We start from the raw sequence: 23,284 nt of genomic DNA, 5'->3' as shown, positions 1-23,284 counted from the left end.
TTGGCGTCATAAACTTGGAAGGCGGGGGCTACCGGCCTAGTGTGTGAGAGGCGGTGTTCTTTGCCTTTTTTTACGGCCACTAGCTGGTGTCCCAACAGCATCTTTGCTAAGTGGGGTCTCCAAGACATTTTGGCGGAGAGTCATACACCTAAGTAATCAAAAGTATCTACCCTTTCAAGGGGTGCCCCACCCAGCAAAGGGCCTATCTTATATTACTGGTGGCAGTTGAAGTATATACATTAGGGGCCCGATTCACCGAACTAACTTAAGACAAAATCCTAAACTTACTACTTTTGGTATTCACAGAAGTTAGGATTTTGTCTTAAGACAAACTTAAGACAGATTTAAGTTAGGATTTTGTCTTAAGTTTGTCTTAAATCTGTCTTAAGTCTGTCTTAAGTGTGTCTTAAGACAAAATCCTAACTTCTGTGAATACCAAAAGTAGTAAGTTTAGGATTTTGTCTTAAGTTAGTTCTGTGAATCGGGCCCTTAGTTTTTGAGCTGTTTATGACCAGTCCCCGATTATCGTATAAGAGTTGGAATCTGTCAATGAGGCGTTGCAACCCAATTGGGGTCTTAGATATCAGCGGGGTATCATCTGTAAACAACAAAGTTGGTACCGTGCTGCCCACCAGGATAGGCGAGTCTGCAGACTCCTCCTGAAGAAAATCGACCACCCCATTCACATACAGGGAGAACAAAGTTGGGGCCAGAACACAGGCCTGTCGGACACCTCTGTTGACAGGGATGCATTCTATTAGCTGCCCCTGCACCCCCAACACCTGACCTGGGCAAAGTTGCCCTCGTGGAGCCAGATCAGCAGTTTAAGGACAAAGGGGGATGCCCATCGCGCCAAGCGTCATTCACAGTTTGGATCTAGGGGCCAGGTCAAAGTCAGTCTTCAAGTCGATAAATGTGAGCTAGAGACTGCCTTTGCCTAACACCACTACCTTCCAATAAACAAGGTGGAGTCTAAATACCTGATTCATTGTCCCAGTCTTTTGTCTAAATCTGTCCAGGTATTGGGAAAGGATGGCTTCATACTCAGTCCATAACTGTATACTATGCGCAAGCACTCGGCCGAAGACATTCTGCAAAGCATCAATCAGGCTGATTGGTCTATAATTGGAAGGATCGTCCCTAGCACCCTTTTTGTAAATGGGGAACACTTTAGTGGCCCTAACAATGACTCTGGGACCGGGGCTCCGCTGGCTATTGTAATTACTAATAATAGGATATAATGTGCCCAATGAGGGGGATCGGTCAAACTATATTATGCAAAAGTATTGTCTATCTCTGGGAAATGTTCAGAGGGGATATTTTTATTAAACGCTGACATTACCATCCCACGTGAAAGACATTTGGGTTCCAGGGGATTGATGGACCAGTTCTGTGCTCTTGGGAAATTCCCCTTCTCTCCATCACCTCTTGGACATGTCATGGGAGGCAGGCAATACTTGTCCATCATCCCACATCAAGTTAATGTTTAATGTCGACCCTGCCAAAGAGGAGACATATTGTCCTGTCCTGGGAACCCCACCAGTAGTCTGTTTGCTTTACTCACCGTCCTTCGCTGCCATTTCTGCTGGGTAAAAGTTAATGATCCACCTGGAGTCCAGGAGCAGACGTCGCAATCCAGAATCAGGGTATCGTGACGTTGTATTTGGATAACACTCTTAAAAGAAAAAGAGACAAGATTACGTTTCATTCCCATGCACCAAAGCTGTAGGCACAGAATCTAGCCATGTGTTTATGGGTAACACACTTTGTTAATGAGGTTTAGTAGAAACTTGCCAATTCTTTGACTGTGCCAAAGTAGTTGTTCTGCAACCAGGGTTGACGTCAGTGTAACAAACTAGTTAATGAGCAAAAGGGCAGTGTGGGAACGCTCTGCCAGCACCGATTGTTCTTTGCCCTGTCCCCTTGTCATCACTTCTCAAAAGGTTGAACTCAAGGTCTTTATTTGTATGTATTTATTTTTTAATAAGAAAGTATACGTTTTTTGTTCTATTGTTAACCGCGAATTTTAGATTGTTTTAGAACAGGAAACTCATAAGCACGTATTTGTACATATTTGTATGTGTTTCTCCCTTGAAAATTTCTGCAATTAAGTGGTCGCAGAATTCATTAAAAATGTGTTTGGCATTAACAAATCATGCATAATAAATACATTCCTGATTGGGTGACAAGTGGATTGAAAAAAGTGGAGATATGGCTTTGGTCGTTTGACATCACTTAAACAGGTGTGGTACAGCACCTGCGAGGCATACAGTGGAACAGGGGAAAGCATTTTTCGTGTGGCATTAGAGGAATTTTGAAATAATTGGAAACTCCCTGGCAACTGAGATGTTCAATATTTCATTTAATGCCCCCATAGAACTAATCGTGTACAAGGCTAAAATCTGAAAAGTGTTCTGATGTATCTAAAAGCTAAGTGAATAAATATATTTTAAGCATCGATTTTATTTTGTGAGAAATAGGTCTTTCTCCAAGAATCTATTCTTTTGTCATATTCGATTATATTTTTGGCACAAAACCCTTTTTAACATTTTTAAGCTATTGTTTTAACGAGGTTTGTTTATAAAAGATTCCATCAGCTATTTTTGTGAAAGAAAAGATATGTTTATGCCATTTGTGTGGAAAGATTTGATAGTTTCATAAGCGTATTTTCCCGCAATTTACCTAATTTGCCTTTGGGCAAAGACAATTAACTAAGGGGCATATTATCAAGGGGGTTTATCTCCGCTTTTTTGGCTTTAAAAGCCAAGAAAGCGGAGATAAAATTATCTCCCTATTACCTAGCTGTCGCTAACACCAGTTAGCGACAGCTAGTAGGAGATAACGACCATCTTGGGCCCCACTTTGCATGTCAGTGATATTTATCACTAATGACATGCAAAGTGGGCGTGCCAAGATGTTAGCGACTGGAAACAGTCGCTAACATCGCTATCTCCTATTACCAACTTTTGGAGATATTCGCGCTAAGCGCGAATATCTCCAAAAGCTAACACCTGCCCTGAGCAGTTCTTAGCCATGTTATCCAATGGGAGGTGGATAACATGGCTAAGAGCATTAGCTCGGTAATGCATGAATATCGGGACTTTTCAGCGATATTCATGCATTGCGGTCGTTTTTTATCGCATTTGCGAAAAACCTTGGTAATACCAAGGTTTATCTGCGATAAAAATCGCCGCAGCTCAGCGGTAAAATTTTGTCTCTAACCAAGCAATAGCGATAATTTGCTTGGTAATATGCCCCTAAGTCTTCTTATTAAACACAATTAAAGGCTGGTAAATTGTTTTTTAAACAATAATAGGCTTGGACATCCTGCCTTCCCTGTCACATGACTCTCGAAAGAGAAGCTGTAATTTTCATTCCAGTCAAAGACGCATGCAAGGAACCCTTTGTATAAGCACTAGACTGATAACTTAATTACTTGATGCTCCACTTTTTAACAATAAATTGGAATTGATGATTGTGGTATATAACAATTTTAAAAATCATCTTTTTAAAATGCTGCTGCAAGAAAAATGCGGCTATCTTTTGCAGTTTTAGCGATGTTTGTAATAACTAGACACACAGTAATTGTATGCACACAGAGGTTACAAATAGTGCATGCAAATTGCACCCTGACATCGATCATCCTGTCATTTTGTGATGCAACCTAAGTACTAATAGGTCACATTGAGCGAAGGACATTTTAATAGGGTCACAAATCAAAACACCTAATGAATATTAAATATTGAGGGGCTTATTTAGAAGCCCATTGCATGGGCTCTGCGAGGCATGCTGTATTCGAGTATGGATTTGAAGTTCCGCCCACTTGCCACCCATTTTTTTCATTCGCTTGTGTCATTGTGCTTTCTAAATGTTGGATTCTGATTTGTTAATAGGCTTTGTACTACCTTGTCTGTATTTGCACAACATGCTTTCCTGCAACATTAAGTGCACCATGCGCTCTTTCACTTTCCAAGTAGCCGGAACAATGTTGCTTCTTTAAACTGAAGTAGGTCTTGCATTTACAAGAGTTTGAGCTATTGGCTCCGTAAATGACAATGCCTTTTGTTTATGTTTAATTATCAAAACAGATAAATTAATGCATTGTAATTTACAATGCCAATAGCTTAAACTCTTGCAAATGAAAGACCTATGGCATTGCAAATGCATGTTCTATGTGTGCTGCATTCACTACATGCTCCCTCTGAGACTGCCCAACATTTGTGGTCACAAAGCATTGATGCATTCTATTTTGACCCCATGCAGGCGAGGGGTGCCCGTTCCTATTTATGATTTGTAATGGGCCGCAAAATGCTGTTCACGAAACAGACTTTGTTGATTCGTAAAAAGGATCTGCTACGTACAAAAAGGTGTTTCGCTATCACAAACTCTGTGGTTTAGTGAATCAGAGGCTATGCTACCACAAAATCCTTTTGTAAATTAGGCACAAATGTTCCTGTCCTCTACAACCATGCCACTTGTGTTGATGTCAATAACAGGATGCATTTCAGATTAAAGCTTCACAGTTTGCTCCATTGAATCTGCTGTGTCCCTAGATGATCTTCTTGGGGGGGGGGGGGGGGGAGGGGTGAGGCTCTTGAAGCTGCCCTGCTATGAACAGTAAAATACCTTAGCCAACTCAGCTGGCTCATCTAACTACTGTTGCACGGCTCTTCAAATAGTAGCACCTGTGCATCAGTATTGGTTTAATATATTTGAAAGCTGTGGCTCTTTAGATTTCCTCCCATATTTTGCTTGCCATGAAGACCGTACTAGCATATGTTAAGTCTTGCTTGTATGTCTATGCTTTCATTCATTTTTCTCAGTTCTTTTTGGGTGTTCTCAATCATACGACTTTATATTAAGTATATAGCTACATACATATATATGTATATTTACTGAAAAAATAAAGGTTACAGGGACGTTATAGTTAGGCTCAGAATTCACTCATACAAAACCATTGAAACCAATGAAAATTCAGCAGTTATAGTTATGTGAGCTAACTATGACTTACGCTTCAGTAAAACACTGTTTATTTATTTATTTATTTATTTATTTATTTTGACGCTTGTAAAGCGCGCAGCTACCCCCAACCAGGGTGTCCCTGGGCTACAGACTGAGGCGGCACCAAGGAGTCAGGCGAGGAGTGGCTATAGGTTGGAAAAAAGATATCTTTTCAGTTTGCGTCGGAACACTGGTTCAGATGCGATCAGCCAAAGACACAGTGGGAGGCTATTCCACAGTTTGGCCGTCACCACAGTGAAGGCTCTTCCCCCTGTCCTAGAATGGCGAGAGTAGAGAAGGCGAAGATGGTTAGATCTCAGAGCGCGAGCAGACTGAACTGGCTTTAGTCTGCATCTGAGATAGGCCGGGCCAAGGCCATTAAGTGCCTTGAAAGCCAGCACCAAGGAATTAAATTGGATGCGATAAATGACTGGCAGCCAATGAAGTTTCCTCAGGTGTGGGGTGATTGAGTGGCGATAGGGAATATCACAGATCAGCCTAGCAGCGGCATTCTGCACCAATTGTAGTCATTTAATCAGGTATGCCGGAGCTTCAGCATACAGGGTGTTGGAATAGTCCGGGTGTGAGGTGATTAAAGCATGAATGACAGTCCTGCGCGAGTCGAGGGGGAGGAAAGAAAGAATTTTCCTAATCATGCGGAGCTTACCAAAGCAAGCCGAGGTGACCTTATTGATTTGTGTCTCACAGGACAATTTATTGTCAAAATGAAAGCCCAGGTTTCGTGCTGATTTAACTGGGACCGGGGGGGGGGATTAAGTTCTGATGGCCACCACAAAATAGAAGGAAGTAAGGTGCTCTGGTTGAAGAATAACACCTCAGTTTTATCGGTGTTCAGTTTAAGGGTGTTGAGAGTCATCCAGGAGGAGATGTTGATGAGGCAGCGTCTAAAGTTGGTAAAGCCGCCGTTCAGAGTGATCTCTAAAGGAAAACACCAGCTGAGTGTCATCCGCGTAAGAGATCACTCTGACCCCCCAGGATTCAACAACCTCAGCCAGAGAAGAAAGGTAAACATTAAAAAAGAGAGGACTAATGGGTAGATGCATCATTGTTGCCGTTTGCGATTCCTAAATTGCGAAAATTAAGGAATCGCAATATAGAAATCGCAAATGGCAATGCATGAAAAATTCGCATTTTTTTGTGCGATTCAGTATTTTTCCTTAATTGCGATTCACAAATTGCGAATTGCAATTAAGGAAACCCTTCCCATTGATTCCTATGGGCCAAAAGGCCCATAGGAATGAATAGGAAGGCATTCACATTTTGCGAATTTCATTTTGCGAATCGGAAAATGTGAATGCAATTTCAAGGGTGCAGGGGGGGTCCAAAGAACACCTCCCTGCACCCCTGAAATTTAACTTTAAGATCCATTTACACACACACATGCCCCAAGAACATGTGTGTGTGTAAATTAAAAGTTTCAAATATGTAACTTGTGCATGTTTGAAAGTTTTTGGTAAATTAGCATGAAGTTCAACTTCATGCTAATTTACCCCTTCCAAATTGCGAATTCGCAATATAAAAATAATCATGCATTGCATTTAAGAAATCTCAAATAGCGATTTCTTAAATGCGATCGCAATTTTAGAAATCGCAACATGGTTGCGATTCCTAAAATTGCAAAAAACATGATGCATCCAAAATTTGAGAATTGCATTCGCAAACGGCCGAATTTTGCGATTCGCACCGTTTGCGAATGCAATTTACCTTGATGCATGTGGGCCTAAGTGCAAAGCCCTGTGGTACGCCACAAGTAAGCGGTTTATACTCAGAAACAAAAGGTCGAAGGTGGACCCGCTGCGTTCTGCCCGTCAGAAAAGACCTAATCCAGGCCAAATGGGTGTCCCGTATCCCAAAGCTGGATAGTCTATCCAGCAGGATGGTATGCGAGACGGTATCGAACACCACGGATAAGTCGAGGAGCACCAGCATGGCCTCCTCGCCTACATCTACGCATTCGCGAATACTCTCGGATACCTCCAGTAGGGCAGTCTCTGTGCTGAAACCGAATCTGAAGCCCGACTGTGAGTCATGGAGTAGTAGTCTGGACTCCAGATAATCGGCTAGTTGCTCTTGCACAACTTTCTCGAGTATTTTGGCTGGCCTAGGGAGAAGCGAGGTAGGCCGATAATTGCTGAACACTGAGGGGTCAGCACCAGCTTTCTTCAAGATGGGGATCAGCATATTCTGCTTCCATAAGGAGGGAAACTGTCCCGAGCGCAGCGATGTATACCATATGGAGAGTAATGGGCCCACCAAGAGGGGGGCCAAAATGCTGAGTACCTGGGCGGGGGCAGGGTCGAGAGGTGCCCCGGACTTACATAATCGAAGCCTGGTCTCTGCAGTGTCCATGGACAAGGGTTTGAAAGATACAAACGCCTCCTCAACGGGGACCCTGGGGATTGACAAAGGTGATGCTGAGGTGGGAGTGAAAGAGGCAGAGATATCAGCAATTTTGTCATAGAAGAAATTCGAAAGACCGTCACAGAGGGTTTGACTAGGTGGGATCGGATACGACAAGGCTGGGGGTTTGGCAAATTCCTTCACAATTTTAAATAACATTTTGGAAGTGTCCTCGGCTGCATTAATTTCCTGACAAAATATTCCCTCATAGTGGCAGCTTAAGTTTATGAAATCTTTTTAATGCGAATCTGTAGGTGGCTTTGGCGACAGTATCATACGATCATCTCCAATTGCGTTCCAGTTTTTTACAATTCCTTTTTTTCTATGCGAAGGACAGCAGAAAACCAAGGTACAGAGGGCTTTGTTCTAAATGAAGATATGGGTCTTGAAGGAGCAATGGCGTCAATGGCAGAGGAAAGGTTGGATGTCTGTCTGAACGATTTGGGCAGCCTAGGTTCAAGGGCATCACAGGTGACCTTGTGCCATTTTCTGCCCAAGTCTCTGGCTTTAGTTGGTATATCTGATGGCTGGGGAATAGTCAACTGGAAAGGGATCAGGTAATGGTGAGACAAAGTGAGGGGTATCGGAGAGAAGGTTGTGAGACCGGAATGATTGGAAATTATCAGATCTAGGGTATGGCCTGCGAGGTGTGTCGGGCAGTGTACCTGTTGCCGCATGTTGAGGCCCTGCATGGTATCCAGGAGATATCTAGCCTATGTGCACGCGGTGACGTCCACATGAGTATTAAAATCTCCAAGAACAATAAAATGGGGGTGTTTAAGGGAGAGATCCGCAATAGAGGCAAGGAGTTTTGTGATAGGAGATGGCGAGGTGCAAGGGGGTTATATAGCAAGATACCAGCTAGAATAAGAGTGGAGGCATCTAGGATGGAAAAATACATAGCTTCGACAGGCCCAAGGTTGGTAAGTTTTCTAGATGTGATCCTCCAGTGGGATCCAAGGATAATGTCGATCTCGCCACCTGCCTTAATACCCGGGCGATTGATCCCAACAAAGCGATAGTCTGGGGGAATTGCCAGATTAATATTTGGGTTGGAGGAATCCTTGACCCATGTCTCTGTTAAGAACATAAGATCCCAAGAGTTGGTTGAAAGAGAGAGCCAAATATCTTCCACGTGACACAGGAGAGATCTACAATTCAGCAGCCAGGCTCTGACAGATTTTGGGGGATTGGGGTGCAGGGCACCTCTGGCCTGTAAGGGGGGAAGTTTACTGGAAGGTTTCAGAGTGAACGAACAGTTATCACATCTGAAATCCTCCTTAACAAGTCCAGACGGACTACAGCTCACAGGGCGAGTGCAGTCACCTTGTCTCAAAGACAATAGCTGGGACCTAGTCCAGCATAGTCTGATAGTGTGAGGGCAGACGGCAGCATGGCTGGTGCTGGTTGCGGAACAGGCGCGGCTGGGCGCCTGCGGGCTTGCCTTGCGCGCCAGCACGCGTCCGCTGCGCGTAGGGAAAGGCATGTCCGTTAAGTAGGTTAGAATGCTAACCCTCGCTCCACCCTCACAACCGGAAATGACGCTCGGCCGCCCTCACTACCCTCCACAACAATTGGGCAAGCCCCTGGTGGACCGGGGTAGGGGCAGAAGAGTGAAGGTATGGGGCACAAGAGTAGTCGTGACCAGGAATGCAGGTAAACACACAAACTTTGTCAGTTGAAAAAGATAAAAAAAAAAATAGCGAGTAGAGGTAGCGTCCACCTATTACAGCTAGTGCGAGTAACCTCGGTGTAGCGTGCGTCCGCTGCGCGTAGGGAAAGGCATGTCCCTTAAGTAGGCTAGAATGCTAACCCCTCGCTCCACACTCCCAGCCGGAAATGACGCTCGGCCGCCCTCACTACCCTCCACAACACTCGGGCAAGCCTTATGACCTCACATATTACATAACTCATGACATGGTCAGTGACAACACTGATGACATCACTGATACATCTCAAATGCATCACTGATGACATCATCCCATGAGTGTGTTTTGTAAACTTTTCTAAGACTTAAAGACAAATACAAATCTGCAGGTAAAGTAAAATTACTATTCTTTATGCACTAGTACTTAGTCATAATATTTCTAATAGATCTCATCTTAGTGGCTGTGTGACTGTATCAGTGTGGGAGTAGATTTCTGAGTGGCTGTATGGGCGTGTAAGTGGCCGTATGGGTGAATGGATGGCTGTGCGAATAGCTGTATTGGAGAATGAGTGGGTGTGTGAGTGGCTGTATGGGTTCACAAGGGGCTGTGTGAGTAGTTACATTTGTGTGTGAGGGGGTGTGAGTGACTGTATGGCTGTGTGAGTGGCTGTATGGGTGACTGAGTGACTGTGTGAATTGATGTATGGGTGAGCGAGTTGGTGTGTGAGCGGCTTTTTGAGTGAGCAGCTATTGAGTGTGCGTATAGGTACATTTATCTTCCTTCTCTAACTGATCTTGTTCCAACTTCCTCTGTCTACACTTGTTTATTGGCAAAAATACTTCTAATAGGGTAGTTTTTACACTGAAGCTGGTCATTGTGGAACTTCTGTATGGGTGACAATCTCTGCCTCTGTCCTGTTTGATAATCACTTAATCCTTGTAGCTCCAATTCTGGGCTGGGGAGCAAAAGTCAGACGATGAATTTGGGATGGCTTCTGTGGTACTCTTGCATCAAAATGTGTGTCACAATTGTGGATTGAGTCTGGTTAATGGGCTCTAAAAGGTATAGCACAGTTTGCTGTTTGTGTGAAGTAAATGTGTTATTGTTGCGAGGTAGACTGATGATTGGCAGGCTTCCAGAAAGGCTGCAGTGGAGAATGTTGATGGTGGGGGGATTCTGAGCTGGGACCCTCTCTTGTAGTCTCTTTTATTCTCATGTACACCTATATAAAAGGTGTGCAATCTGTTTCTTTTCAGCAGGCCAAATGTTTTCCCCTTTTAAAAAACCTAACTTAAACCTCAATAATCAAAGCAATTACAGGCTTATTTCCTTGATGACAGCCCTGTCAAAAATTGCTGAGAAGTTTGTTTACCAGCAGATTCTAATATGCTTCTTCACGCGAGCCAGTCTGGGTTTAGCCAAAATTCAGTACAGAGACACCGCTTTTCGAAGTGTCTGAACTGATAAAAAGCCCTGTAGATGAAGGAGGAAAGGCAGTCTTGGTACTGCTAGAGCTTTCGTCGTCATTTGGCATGGTTCCACCCTCAGGTTGCTCACCCGCCTTTATGACATGGGCACAGCACCGAATCACTGAAGTGGCTTAAATCTTTTCTTGAGGACAGATGCCAGGACCACCTTTCTTGTCTGGTAACAGCTGTGTCTCAATAGGGGTGCCCTCTTTAAGAACAGTAAGTCAATTGCCAAAGATGCCATTAAACCCTTCTTATCAACACATTTTTAATGGAAGAGTTTCAATCAACTGCAATGCAACACTAATAAGACAGAGGTCCTTAGCTTTTGTTAAAATTTCAGCCCTATCTGCGAGCACACTAGCTAAATAGGGCTTCCCCGCCCATCCTACAAGCTGACATGGTAAAAACATGGATGTGAAGTTTGATACAGTTGACACTGCACAAACAAATCAACACAGTAGTCAGAACGTGTTTGGTCTTGCATTTCCTCTTTATAACTGATGGATAACAGTGAGCCTGGCCTTGATTTTGTCCAGGCTGGATTATGCCAATGCCCTTGATGCTGGTCTTAAACAGTATCTGGTGAGGAAACTGCAAACGGTCCAGAATGCGGCAGCTCGTCTGGCTCTCAATTTACATAGACAAGCTTCTGTCTTGCTATATTTGAGGGACCTGGACAGCTTCGCTGTTAATAAGAGAATCCTGTTCAAAACCCTTTTCAAAATCCTTGTAATTATGTATAGAGCAATGAACCACTCAGGTGTCATCCAGGATACATCATTGTACTCCTTCTAGAATCTTGCACTCTTCCTGTGGCCACTTGGCCAAAGTTACTAATGTCTGGCTGGCAAAAGCAGGAAGCAGATCATTTTATCTTCTGGGCACACAAGCCTGGAATAGGCTTCCTGTTGAACTGCTTCAAAGTGATGGAGAGTGGCCTTTTAGAGAGAAACTCGAGACTTGGCTTTTCACACTTTAGTCTTTCTGCATATTTTCCTATCTCACATTCCACATAGCCCTGGGACACTCTTTTTGAGCAGCTGTGCACTCTACAAGTCTCTGCATTTATTCATTCGTTCCTTGCCACCCCCTTGCTCATCTTTGGCTGTTCTGCCTGTCTCCTGTTAGAATGTTGTGTTTGCCTAGGCAGGGGCTTGCTGAGCAGTGAGTTCAAGAGTGAATCAGGAGGGTCAGCATGTATGTCCTTGAGAGCCCATGGCTAGCCTTAGTCTCAGTCCTGTCTGCTTGTTCTTCTTGCCATCTGAATACCCCCCAGACCCTTCAGATTATACTCCCTATTTTCAATTTGTGAATTATTTATTTATTATTTAGTACCAGCCAACTACAAAGCGCTGCTAGGTCACTTGCTTCTGGCGCTGCCACCCACTTTATTTTTCACTTTTAATTTAGTGTTTTAAAATGGTTGTCGTCCATGTTGGAATGGTGAATGAAAATCTGAAAATGGACACTGGATTATTATGATAGTAGCTCGTGCATGGGCACACATTGGTCGCAATCTTGGAATAGCTTCAGGCATCAAGAGCACTCACATGTTTCACAATCCATGTGTACACATTGACAGTCACCTTGGAACGGCATTTCTTTAAAAGAAAACTGTTATATATTGTTATTTGAATCTTTTATGCCATTTCTTGTTTTCTCTGTAAGTGGTTGAGAGCATGTATTGGTGTATGGATGTTGGATAAATGCATACCTGCCAAGGTTTCAGATTGCTATGTGTGACAATTTCACAATTTCAGTGTAATTATGAGTAACATATTAACGATTATGAGTGGCGCTTTCTTGCAAACAAAAATCAAGCAAAGAAGACGTGGGAAACATAAATATCAGAAATTTGACCCTTTTGAGCAACGAGAAACTCCAAGAGGATCCTAAAACTGCTGCAAATGTGTTTTCTTTACATGTGCAAGAAGAGATAAAACATGTAAACACCACAGAAGCAGCACGGTTTGAAGTCAGGTATTCTGTCCGCTCTGTATCGCTGTTTGAAGCCTGGGGCACAGCAAACATCGAAAGACCCTGAATCCAACACTCTGCCTTCAGATCCCGACATGCCCTGGTAAAAGAAAAAGTAGTCTGTCTCAAGTGACAGTCACTATGCAAGCAGTAGCTCTCTGTGAACTGGTGGCACTGCGCTATGGCTGTTTGGAGAGAGACATGCAGCCTGGCCTGGTTTTTAAAGATAATAACAAACCTCCTGCTCAGCTGGCCATGTCCCCCGGACAGGGAGCATAGCAAGTCAGACACTGGTAAACAGTGGGTGATAGTGTTGCCAGGTGACAGATACAATTTTGGGGGTCTCGGGTTGGACAACAAGGAACATGGAACACTATTCTGTTGCTGGGCAGCCAGGCAGACATTTTGCCAGCTTTAAGCAGCCTAGTAGTACGCCCACTCACTGGGCACCAGGCTCCTCCCTGCAAATCAATTCAATGAGAAAGGAGGGGAGAAGCTGCACTGAACTCCAGGCCACTCTCTCTGTCCTATTCAGGACCCGTGCCCAGACTGTAGCAGGATGTGAGTGGTCCTAAAATGGATCTCAGCTGCCTCAACCCATACCATAATTACTTATAGAGACAGCTGACTTGCGGATAGCAGCCACTGTAGTCTGCATGTGATAGGCATGATTGGGCAAACCTCAGGACAGGCTGTGAGACACACCGAGCACTCACAGCCAGGCAGACTGCATTATTGCAAATGTCACACCAGTATAAGGAAGTGAGCGTCTCAGGGCTCCGAAGTGCCGCCTGCTACTAGATACTGACAGTTGATAGAGCCAAACTTCAGCCTTGCCTTACTAATTAAGTTCAGCTAGGATGGTCTTCTATTTGCCTGCTAAAATTTGTCAAGGGGAAAAACAACACATTAAAAGTATACTTATAAAGTAGTCATGCTGTAAGGACCACAGACTCCAAAATCTAGTTATGGATTTTTTATCATAAGGCCAGAAATAATTGTATATAAACACACAGCAATATCAATGAATATAGATACAGGAAAATTAATACAGAGCCAAATCTGTGCATATAATTGATTTGGCAAAAGAGACACAAAACTAAAAACTCCAAGATTAATACACAGCCCAAAATAGAGGCGGAATCTAACTCTCTTTTCATCAGGAAAGGAAGTATGAAATATCTTTCCCTACACTACTCTCATTTATGAGAGTTCTATCTGGTTCCCCTAATTTAGTTCTCAAAGGTTTCAGCATGTGTAGACTTCCTTGAAGTACTCACGTCAAATGGGTCAAATAGCTTAAGGCTATAGAGCTCACTCTAAGATGCTCCTTCTCCTCCGAAAATCTAGAAGTCTGCCGTTTCTGTCCCTGTGCATAATACAAAAAGAGGATTAATTCAGCCCCCTCCCAAAGGTATCACGTGACATTTAGTTTCATTTCTCCACAGTTTCGGTGTTTTTTCATGATTTCTTTAATTAAATCTTCCTTGCTTCTTGTGACCTTGGAGGGTAGATGGCCAGGCATAGAGGATGTCCTCCCTTCTCTTTCTCAGACGTTCAAAGACATTCCAGTTATCTCTCTCAAAATTAAAATAATGAGGATACATTCCTTCTACCTTCAATGGAATGAAAACACACTCTTCTAGCACAAATAAGGATACATTTAATTAATTCTTCAGTAGCAGAAGAAGTGAAACTGTAAACACTTTGCAACTCGGGGCCTAGACTGTAGGCAACTTTAAAACACACGATTACATTAATATGAATATAGTGTCTTCATAAACGGGTGCATATAGAGATAATGGTGTCTTCTATTACATGTGAATTCTATATAATGTGCACATTACACTTCTTGTCAACGTGGGGAATAAACGCATTTAAAACATAATACATAAAGATACTGAGAACATATGCTGGTGCGTTAAACTATGAGTATGATGCACCTCTACAATTAGAGTGCTATATGCGTTCTATCACAGTTAACTACTTGCATACATTATCTGAAAATGAAATCACTTTTACTTAGTCACTTAGCATGATTAATCTTCTTCTCAGAGTTGAGCAGAGCCATCTACTGCCAATGCTGGGGCTGGGTGCACCTCAGAGGGTCCAGCCCGCAGGATCCATTATACCACCACACTGCAACTGTGGTCAAGCAATATGCTCAGCTGCACTGCCAATCCCACACACAGTGCAGCTCAGCAGCTGCGCCATTTACTGCATTTGAAATGCTGCCCACTCGCACCAGCCCACCTTATCAAATTGAGTCTGACAACTTTGAGAGAGTCACGCTGTCTACCATTCCACTGGGCACTGACAATGACTCCTCTCCTGACGTCAGGCCGCGTGGTGTCAGGTGGTGGTACATTGCAGTACAGGAGCAGAGGAACGAGGCACCAAGCCAGTCGTAGTGGCATGCATTGCGCTGCCACTGCAGCTTTAATTATTGGTGCATTATAGAGGCTTTGGCTGGACAGCTGAGAGGTGCTATAATGAGTGACAATGCATTTAAGTGGGGTGATGTGGACCACCACACTAAAATGCGTTAGTCTAGCGCCTGATGCGTGGTACTTGGCATGACTGTAAATCAAAGGGGAGTTCTAGGTTCTGGACTTAGTTGTCAGGAGCGGCGCAAGCTGGCGGTTGGTGGTCTCCTACCTGCTACCTGCTACCTGCTACCTGCTATTTCATTAAAAGAGTTTAACTACATCTCGTTGTTGTGTATTCCTAGATATTCACAACAAAATCCCATTCCAATATGGCTACCAATCAGTATGTTTGTGCTTGCCTCATGAGTTTGTTTAGCACTTGTGGCCATTTTGGCAACAGTTTGTGTCAATACAAACAAGCACTGACAAATCGGATAGCTCAGCGTTTTACAGCTGAGACCTATTAGTTTTACCAATGCTTGTTTTGATTGCATTTTACATCAGTGCTTTCTTTGTTTTTGACTTAGGGAAATTGTTTCACCGTGGTGCATGAATAGTGGTTGAGGATAAACACTTTTGGCTTACTGTGTTTTTTTTTAACCATACATGCTGTTAAAATCTGATATCTGCGTTTTTACAAACAAATGCAGAAGACTTCCAACGTTTATTATATTTGCAAAAAAATATCTTTGTTGGAATCAACATCCACATAATAGGCACAATATGCACCAGCCTCAACAGTATTTAAAGATGCGGAGAGTTCAGGGGAATTGTGGGTTTGTCATGACAGATGGAAGATCGGCCTGGAGGCCAATGGTTTTCAAGAGCTATTTCCATCTGGACAGACAGAAATGACTTTGAGGAACTCTTAGACTTCAGTTAGAATTACTCACATACCAACTACTCGCCTGTAGCAGAGTTGAGTCATGTTTTTCACACGTATCTGCCAGACTGGTGGAGCTTAGTTAAAAAGTCATGCGGTAACCAAACATCAGAAAGATAGGTCTGAAGCAGCTTCGGTGACATGACAGGCGAGCATATGACAGGCAAGAAGCCCCGGTAAAGAGTCATCCACATGTGCTCTTTTGACATGATAGACAGAGTTTGTATTAGTGGCATCTGTGATAGGCTAGTAGCCACGGGTTAAAGCAAATTGCATGTCTGAGACGGGAAAAGTCAATTGCAATGCATTTACAACGCAACTTTTACAATGCAAGTGCCTTTACTTTGCATGCCATTACACTGCATGCCAGTACAACGCATGTCATTACAACGCATGCCATTACAACGCATGCCATCACAAAGCATTATAAGGTTAGTATGGAGATTTTTAAGTTTTAGGGTGGCTATTGGTTTTGGGAATAGTCGTTTATACCCCTACGCTATCCAACACTTTCCCTACTGTTGCACTCATTGGAGGGGGAATAGTAAATTTTACCCCTACGCTATTCAATACTTACCCTACTGTTGCACTAAAAGTATTATGCATTGTAATGGCATGCGTTGTAATGGTATGCGTTGTAATGGAATGCGTTGTAATGGTAGTTTTAAAAAATCCATCGTAAATTGTATGCATTGTAAAGTCATGTAATGTAAGGATAGTTGCATTGTAAACTGCGATGTAAAAGCATGCGTTGCAATTGTTTTATTGTAACGCAATATACTTGTCTGAGAATTCTCACAAGGGAGTAAGTTTGAAGGAAATCAATGATATGTCAGATGCACCATTGAAAGGCCGACAGGGCTGTTGGTGAGCCAGTCATTAATCAAGCGTAGATGTGGAACACCAGTTGTTGCACGTCTGACATACCATGTGAGGTACAAATATGGCAGACAGAGAGGTTTAGTGAAAGGCTAGTTACATGCGAGGATCATGGGGTACATGAGGTGCCCTCTGTGTTCTAGGTGATCATAGGGTCTATGGCTGCACTTCTATATAGACTCCACAGGAATTCCACTCCTAACTCTCCCATGATTCTCTCTTTCTGCTCGTGCCTTCTGTGCTAAGAGAGGTGCTAGAGTCTTGTCTAGGGGAATTGTCTTAGATTGAAATCTCCCTGATTGGCCCTGGTCAGCTTTAATAGTAAACTTCACCATCTCAGCTGTCCGCGAAACACCTCACAGTGGTTTACCATTTGGTGTCCTCATTAGCGCCCTCTAGAATCTGCCTTCTAACCTCTTCTCATGACCAACATGTGGTTCTCGAACCAGGATTTTTGGGTGTTCTCTGAAGTGAGGATGGGGATTGCACTAGTACTTTGCCTGTGCACGACATTTTCTTTTTATGAAACAAATTTCAAGGAGAAAGTCTAAACCAAAAAATGAAATCAATATATTCATATAAATAGTTATTTGGCTGGGGTATTCATCTAACTAGAAAAAGATTCTTTTTTTCCACAATCTGTTGGAGCAGTCATGCCCTGATGCTTAGGAGCAATAGAATCAACTGATTAGTTATGAAAGCATTGCCTCATTGCTTAGAACAGAGTCTCCACAAGTGCTACAATGCAAAGAAACATTGATTTGCAAATAATTCCAAATGGGTTCATGACATCTAAAATGGTAACTAATGGCCATTCTGAGATTCTAATTAGTGATTCCCTATTTCCAATTTAAATATAGAGATTCGCAATTTTGAATATACCACAGATTCCCAAACACTTGCAAAACTAGCATTTCGAAGTGGTAATCAAATGTAAACTGTTAAAAGGACTTCAGAGTACCACAGTATATTCAACAAGGTCTACTTTGTATGCAATGGCAAAGATGATGCTCATACTGGCTGGACAGTAGAGGAGGAGAATGAAACAGGAAAGCATTTTCAGGATAATGACTACACCGTTTGACCAAACAGAAGAGGAGATTTATGACAAATATAGTCTCAGCAGTCAGGTAATATTTGAACTCATGTTTGACTTGGGAGCTGACCTAGGAAGAGGCAAGCTCAGAAGACAGGCCATAACAATGATTGTCCAACTACTCTGCTCATTGCACTTCCTGTCCTCCAGCAGCTTCCGGGGTGTACTAGCTGCAGGTGACTGAATATCCTCAAATTCCCTAAACATTTTTTTTGTTGTAAGTTTGTAATTATCTTCATGCCATAATGCTTATAATGAACTCCAACATACTATTTCCCAACATGCCACAGGGTTTGCAGAACACCAAATTACAATTCTTAAATAGTGGGATACAAGAGATTGTACAACTGCCTATCAAAAGGAAACATTGTTGATGGATTTTTACTGTGTAAGTTACTCACAGATTCTTTACAATAGTGCATATCTGTTATGGTAAGGTTTTCTTGTATTAGGCTTTAACCTCTAATAACTGTTATAACCCTACCAAAAGAGAATTAGCCCTTATCAGTGTAAACATATACACAAAATACCATGCCATTCAAGAATAATAAAGTAAAAAGTGGCATTTTTGTACTTCTTCCTGAAAGGGCCAACACAGTGTAACTTATTTATACACAGAAGCAGCAAGAAAGACTGGTCTAGGATGAGTCTACTTGCATTTAGTTGTTGATGAGCTCCGCTAAGATGCTGTGTCTTTTATCTTTTATTTTTCCAGTTTTGTGGGCTTGGGTTAAAGGTGTGAGGATTAGAAGCATGTTTCAGATAAAATCTAATTATTTACACAAATGCAATGGCAAGCATGCTGAAAGCATTAAGTTTCAAGTGTTTTCATTTTGAGAGCTACAAATTATTCTGTTGTATTTCACAATTTTAAACATTCTGCAAGGTCCTACTATTTTGGTGGCATTGACCAACCCTACAATGTCATAAAATGTAATAAGGAGTAGGTGAACACCTCCCTGAATGGTGTTTATTTCAATATAACACCTTCTTACTTTCTTAATCCACTAATAGTCCTATGAAGAAAAGCAGAGTCCAGGGAAATGAGTTTGAGAGGCAATAAGAAATGAGAAAGATAATGTGCGAGTCTACATGTGTGAGTTTGAGTGCATTACACAGAGCTGTATGGTTAGCCTACTGAAAGTCAGTGTAGCACATTCCTAGTGAGAAGATATTACATATCCTGCAATACCTCTCTTTAGTAGGGGCATTATAACAATCACTGAAAAATGCAGCATGTTTAGTAAACACATGAAAAACACAATTTGTGTTTATTTTGGGTGTTAGACAGTGAATAAACACCAATTTCAAAATGTTTGGAAACATTGTGAAAGCACCACTGAAATATAAAAAATAAACACTGAAATCATGAAAGAATAATAATAACATATATGTATTAGATTTAAATATCAATCTTTGGTAGGTGACAGTTACTAAACATGGCAGCTCACTCTGTGCCTAATCACCAAGACCAGACCAAATGCAGACCAGAGAAGTCACTCTGTTTTAAAATGTACCCTTGGGTACAATTCAACATGAAATGGTGCACCAGGACTGTCTGAAGATGCTGAGTTGGATGATACTAAACCCCCATCACTGTATGGAAAGATTCTGCAATGGCTGTAGAAGGAAAAAGGGTAACAAGGACTCAAATGGAATAATTTGTAAGATAGCGTCTCAACATGGCTACTAAAATCCAACTACAATGTTACATGTATTTGCTGCTTCCAAAAGTAAAGTTTATTTCCAGGCACTCATAAAAAAAACTTAATTATAACATTTACCAGTCCTGGAATGTATACAATGAAGGTAAGAAATGGGGATAAACAATATAAAGAATAAAGACATAACATAATAATGGAATAACATCAATTCAATCAATCAGTTCTTTCTCTTTCTTCAACAACACAGTCATCTCTGATGCTGTCTCTCCAGCAGCTCATGACCCATCAACATTCCCCATGGCTCCGGGTCTACTCTCTCTCTCAGCTGTTCTTTTTGAAAAAATTATCAAGTGTAGTACTTGTCCCTCACATTTGCAATACAGTTGACATAGTATGGAAGTATTGTGGTCCTGTCTATTGGTGCCCAATACAAGGTGCACCATACAATTGATTGCACTATGGTGTTGAGTTGCTAGTCAGAGTGAAAAGAATGACTTTTCAGAAGAGTCTAATTTGGTGCACATTTTACTATGACATTGATGTGGGAGGCAAGATTTAGGTTCTTGTCCAGGTTGAAATCTAGGGATTTTTCAGTCTGAGGGTTCACTTTGATGGTATTTGAGGGGTTGAGATTAGAAGGAATTGGTTAGGGTTTTGTTTTAGGTGGTGTTGAGACATCCATGAATGTAGATCCTTCAAGACCTTTCCCAGTGTTGTTATGTCTCCTGGGAAGGATACTTTCAAGTGTAGTAGTGTGTTGTCTGTGTATACGTGGAATGAGCTGTTAAATTTGTGCAAGAGAGAGGTTAAGGATGCAATGTATAGGTAGAAACGGGCAAGAGAGAGAACGGAACCTTGTGGGACACCTTGTTACAGTGGCAAGGGGGTTGATATGTCATTAACCTCCTTAAGTGTTGGGAGCTGTTTGAGACGTAGGATTCAAACCAGTCTAGCACCCTACCTTTTAGACCATCTGCTACTTCAGGATTTTTAGCAGTGAGATATGTTTGACTGTGCCAAACGCTGCTGATAGATCTAGTAGAATGAGCAAGCAAAATGTATCTTTGTCTCATAAGGTCCATAAGTCATCTATCATATGGAGCATAGCTGGTTTGGTGCTACAGCTACCACTATCCAGACTTAATGGCGTTGAGCAGATTGTTTTCTTCAATGAAGATTTTCAGTTGTTTCTCCATGGAGATTTCTATGACTTTTGTTATGAATGAAAGGTTAGATATCGGGCAGAAATTGTTCATGTCTTCTGGGTTGGCGTTGGGTTTCTTTAGGATAGGAGTGATTGGGCTTACTTAAAGATTTTTGAGAACAGTCGCATGAGTAAAGGAGTTGTTTATCACTCTAGTTTAGAAAGGCATGAAGGTGATTCCTTTGAGGATTCTGGCCAGTATTAGGTCTAAAAAGTGGTTGATGGGTTTGGATTGGCAAAAGTTGAGATTATTTTGTCAGGTGTTACTTCTATGAAAGTTGACCATCTCAATGGAGATTTAATGGTTAGTTGTTCTATTGGGGGTAAAATGAATCATCATAAAAATAATATTTCAAAGTAACAGAGGGATTTGAATTTTATGTAAAGTTATATCATACAGTGGAGTGAAAAAATAAAGAACCATATTTTGATGTCGATGATACAACACTTATGCTATAAGCTGGGAAACATCAAGGAAATACTGCCTTATAATAAGGTGCTAAAATTTGTGGTACTGAAAATGAAAGGAGCGGATAGGTACCTTCCCTGACTTAAAGATTTACAGAATTTTGAGAGCACAGATTTTGAGCACTCAATGGCTGAGCATCTTCTCTTCATGCTGAGTTAAAGAAGTGTTTCTATAGATCAACATTTAACAACATTTTAAATGAACTAGGCAAATGGCTACCATTACAGTAGAATAAATCCTGACTAGGCTTTAAAAGGCAGGGACACTATGTTATCAACTAGTTTACAGATTGACGAGTTTCTTTATTGCCTCAATTCAACAGGTGGGTTTGATTAATAAGGATGAATACCCCGCCTGTTATGTCTGTTTCATAAATTGGATCCAGTACCCCATCCAATCTCTTAGATTCACTACAATATTATTGTTCCACTTTGTGACAATCCCTGTCAGCCTCAATTTTGTAGCTGATGTTGTTTTTTCTTTTAACTCTAGACACTGAAGGTGTGCTCTGGCTCAAAAACATGGCAAAATTGGCTAATATGCTGATTGGCATATTTAATTTAATCCAGTAATGCCACAGTATATGGAGGAGACACACTAACTGCATGGAAAAGTAAAATGTCACTCGCGGACTACAGCATATGTTCTGCCATCCACAAAGCTGACAAGGAAACCATGGATTCAGTCCAACATGTGTAACTTGACTCTTGAAGCGTTTAGGCCTGCAGACAGCCTGTCAAAATAACCCTTTTTAAAAGGTATGGTATCCTACTTTTAACCACTAAATAAGTTGTCACAAAGTAGACTTTTAGCCCACAAGATAGGGTGCTTAGTACTTTGAATTGGTGTTTACAAGAATTCACTGTTGGCATGTACCTACAGTAAATTGCCCCCAAAGGTTATGTTCACTGTGAAAGGCTGTAGCTGCCCTATAAGTAAATCTAAATCTTATTATAAAATCAAAAATCTCTGCTATCTCTAGTTTGGGACATGCCATGGGAAAAATTGTTTATTAAAAATCCAATTCAGGTGTAAAGTTGGATTTTAATATAAATGTAATAAAAGTGAGTTGAAAAAAGTTAAACTTTGCCTTAGCCTTGAGTGGGTAATTAGCATTATCATATTGGCAGTGGGTACTGCCACTGCTTTCCCTTACTGAGGTGAGAAACCTACTCCCAAAACTGAATCAATGGCTTGGGCCTTTTCACAAGAAGACCTGGGCTTGGGGTATGTGTCCCATATCCGCTCAAGAATGGCAACTGGGGAGGGTTCTGGAACTTCATTACCTTAAAAGGGGCCAGGGAGAGTCCTGCCCATTCATACGTAAATGTAAAGGGAGCCCCGAGGAGGAGAGGGACCTGAATGTTTATAACGAGAAGTTAAATAAACACAGTGGAAGTGACATATTGATTGTAAAAAGCATTTGTTAAAGTCAATAGAAGGGTAGATTGTTATTATCTGTATTAAAGCCTACAGATAAATGTTTTGATAAATGGAATCTCACAGATTAGCCTTGTAGGCAAGTGTATGTGGTGCTGATTACCCATCTGACAAACTGTGGGTTAGAAGATTTTTCAGAATCTTTGTTAGACCCTCTTAGTAGATATAGTATTTAGCTTTACCAACTGTTAATGTTTATGCTTTGTAATTTATAACTGCATGCCTGGCGATTACCTTGTGGGAAAGCTAATGCTCAATACAGGAGGCCACAGGTATTTATTGTGATAACAGGTACAAACCTGATTGTTTCACTAGGAAAAATATTTCTGTATCCATAGGTCTGATCTGTTTATTATGAAAGGTTATGATAAACACATTAGGCTTGACATATTGATAGTTAAAAGCATATGCTAAAATCAATAGGCATTTAAGGGTGGATTGTTCTTCTCTATTTTCTTACATGAAATATCAGATTACTTTTGTAGGGAATGATTTTCATGTTTGTTCCTGCCTGTGACAATCCTTAGTGGGAGAAGATTGGGACTATAATAATCCTAGCTAGAATCTCATCTAAGATGTGTGCCAGATTCTTGTAATACAAATAATTCATTAAATAGTATATACATCCTTTATATATCCATAAAGATAGATGTGGTGGCCATGCTTGAACTTTACAACAATGATAGACAATTTACAATAC

At 41.6% G+C, this 23,284-nt stretch overlaps 1 protein-coding gene across 4 annotated transcripts in view; it reads right to left on the bottom strand.

Annotated features, from left to right (window-relative positions):
- The window catches only part of HPN (hepsin), a 432,603-nt gene that overhangs the window by 281,758 nt on the left and 127,561 nt on the right, over positions 1-23,284 (bottom strand). For 3 of the 4 annotated variants that reach the window (XM_078655375.1, XM_078655378.1, XM_078655376.1), the window contains one exon: positions 1,565-1,675. The exons of the other annotated variant lie outside the window; for it this stretch is intronic. The gene's annotated coding sequence lies outside the window, so the exon portion shown is untranslated. The remainder of the gene's footprint in view (positions 1-1,564; positions 1,676-23,284) is intronic. 4 annotated transcript variants of the gene reach the window in all.

Source organism: Lissotriton helveticus, chromosome 7 (assembly GCF_964261635.1).
Source record: "Lissotriton helveticus chromosome 7, aLisHel1.1, whole genome shotgun sequence".
NCBI classification, from domain to species: domain Eukaryota; kingdom Metazoa; phylum Chordata; class Amphibia; order Caudata; family Salamandridae; genus Lissotriton; species Lissotriton helveticus.
Note: the sequence above shows the minus strand (reverse complement) of the source record. Positions and strands in the feature narration are given on the sequence as shown.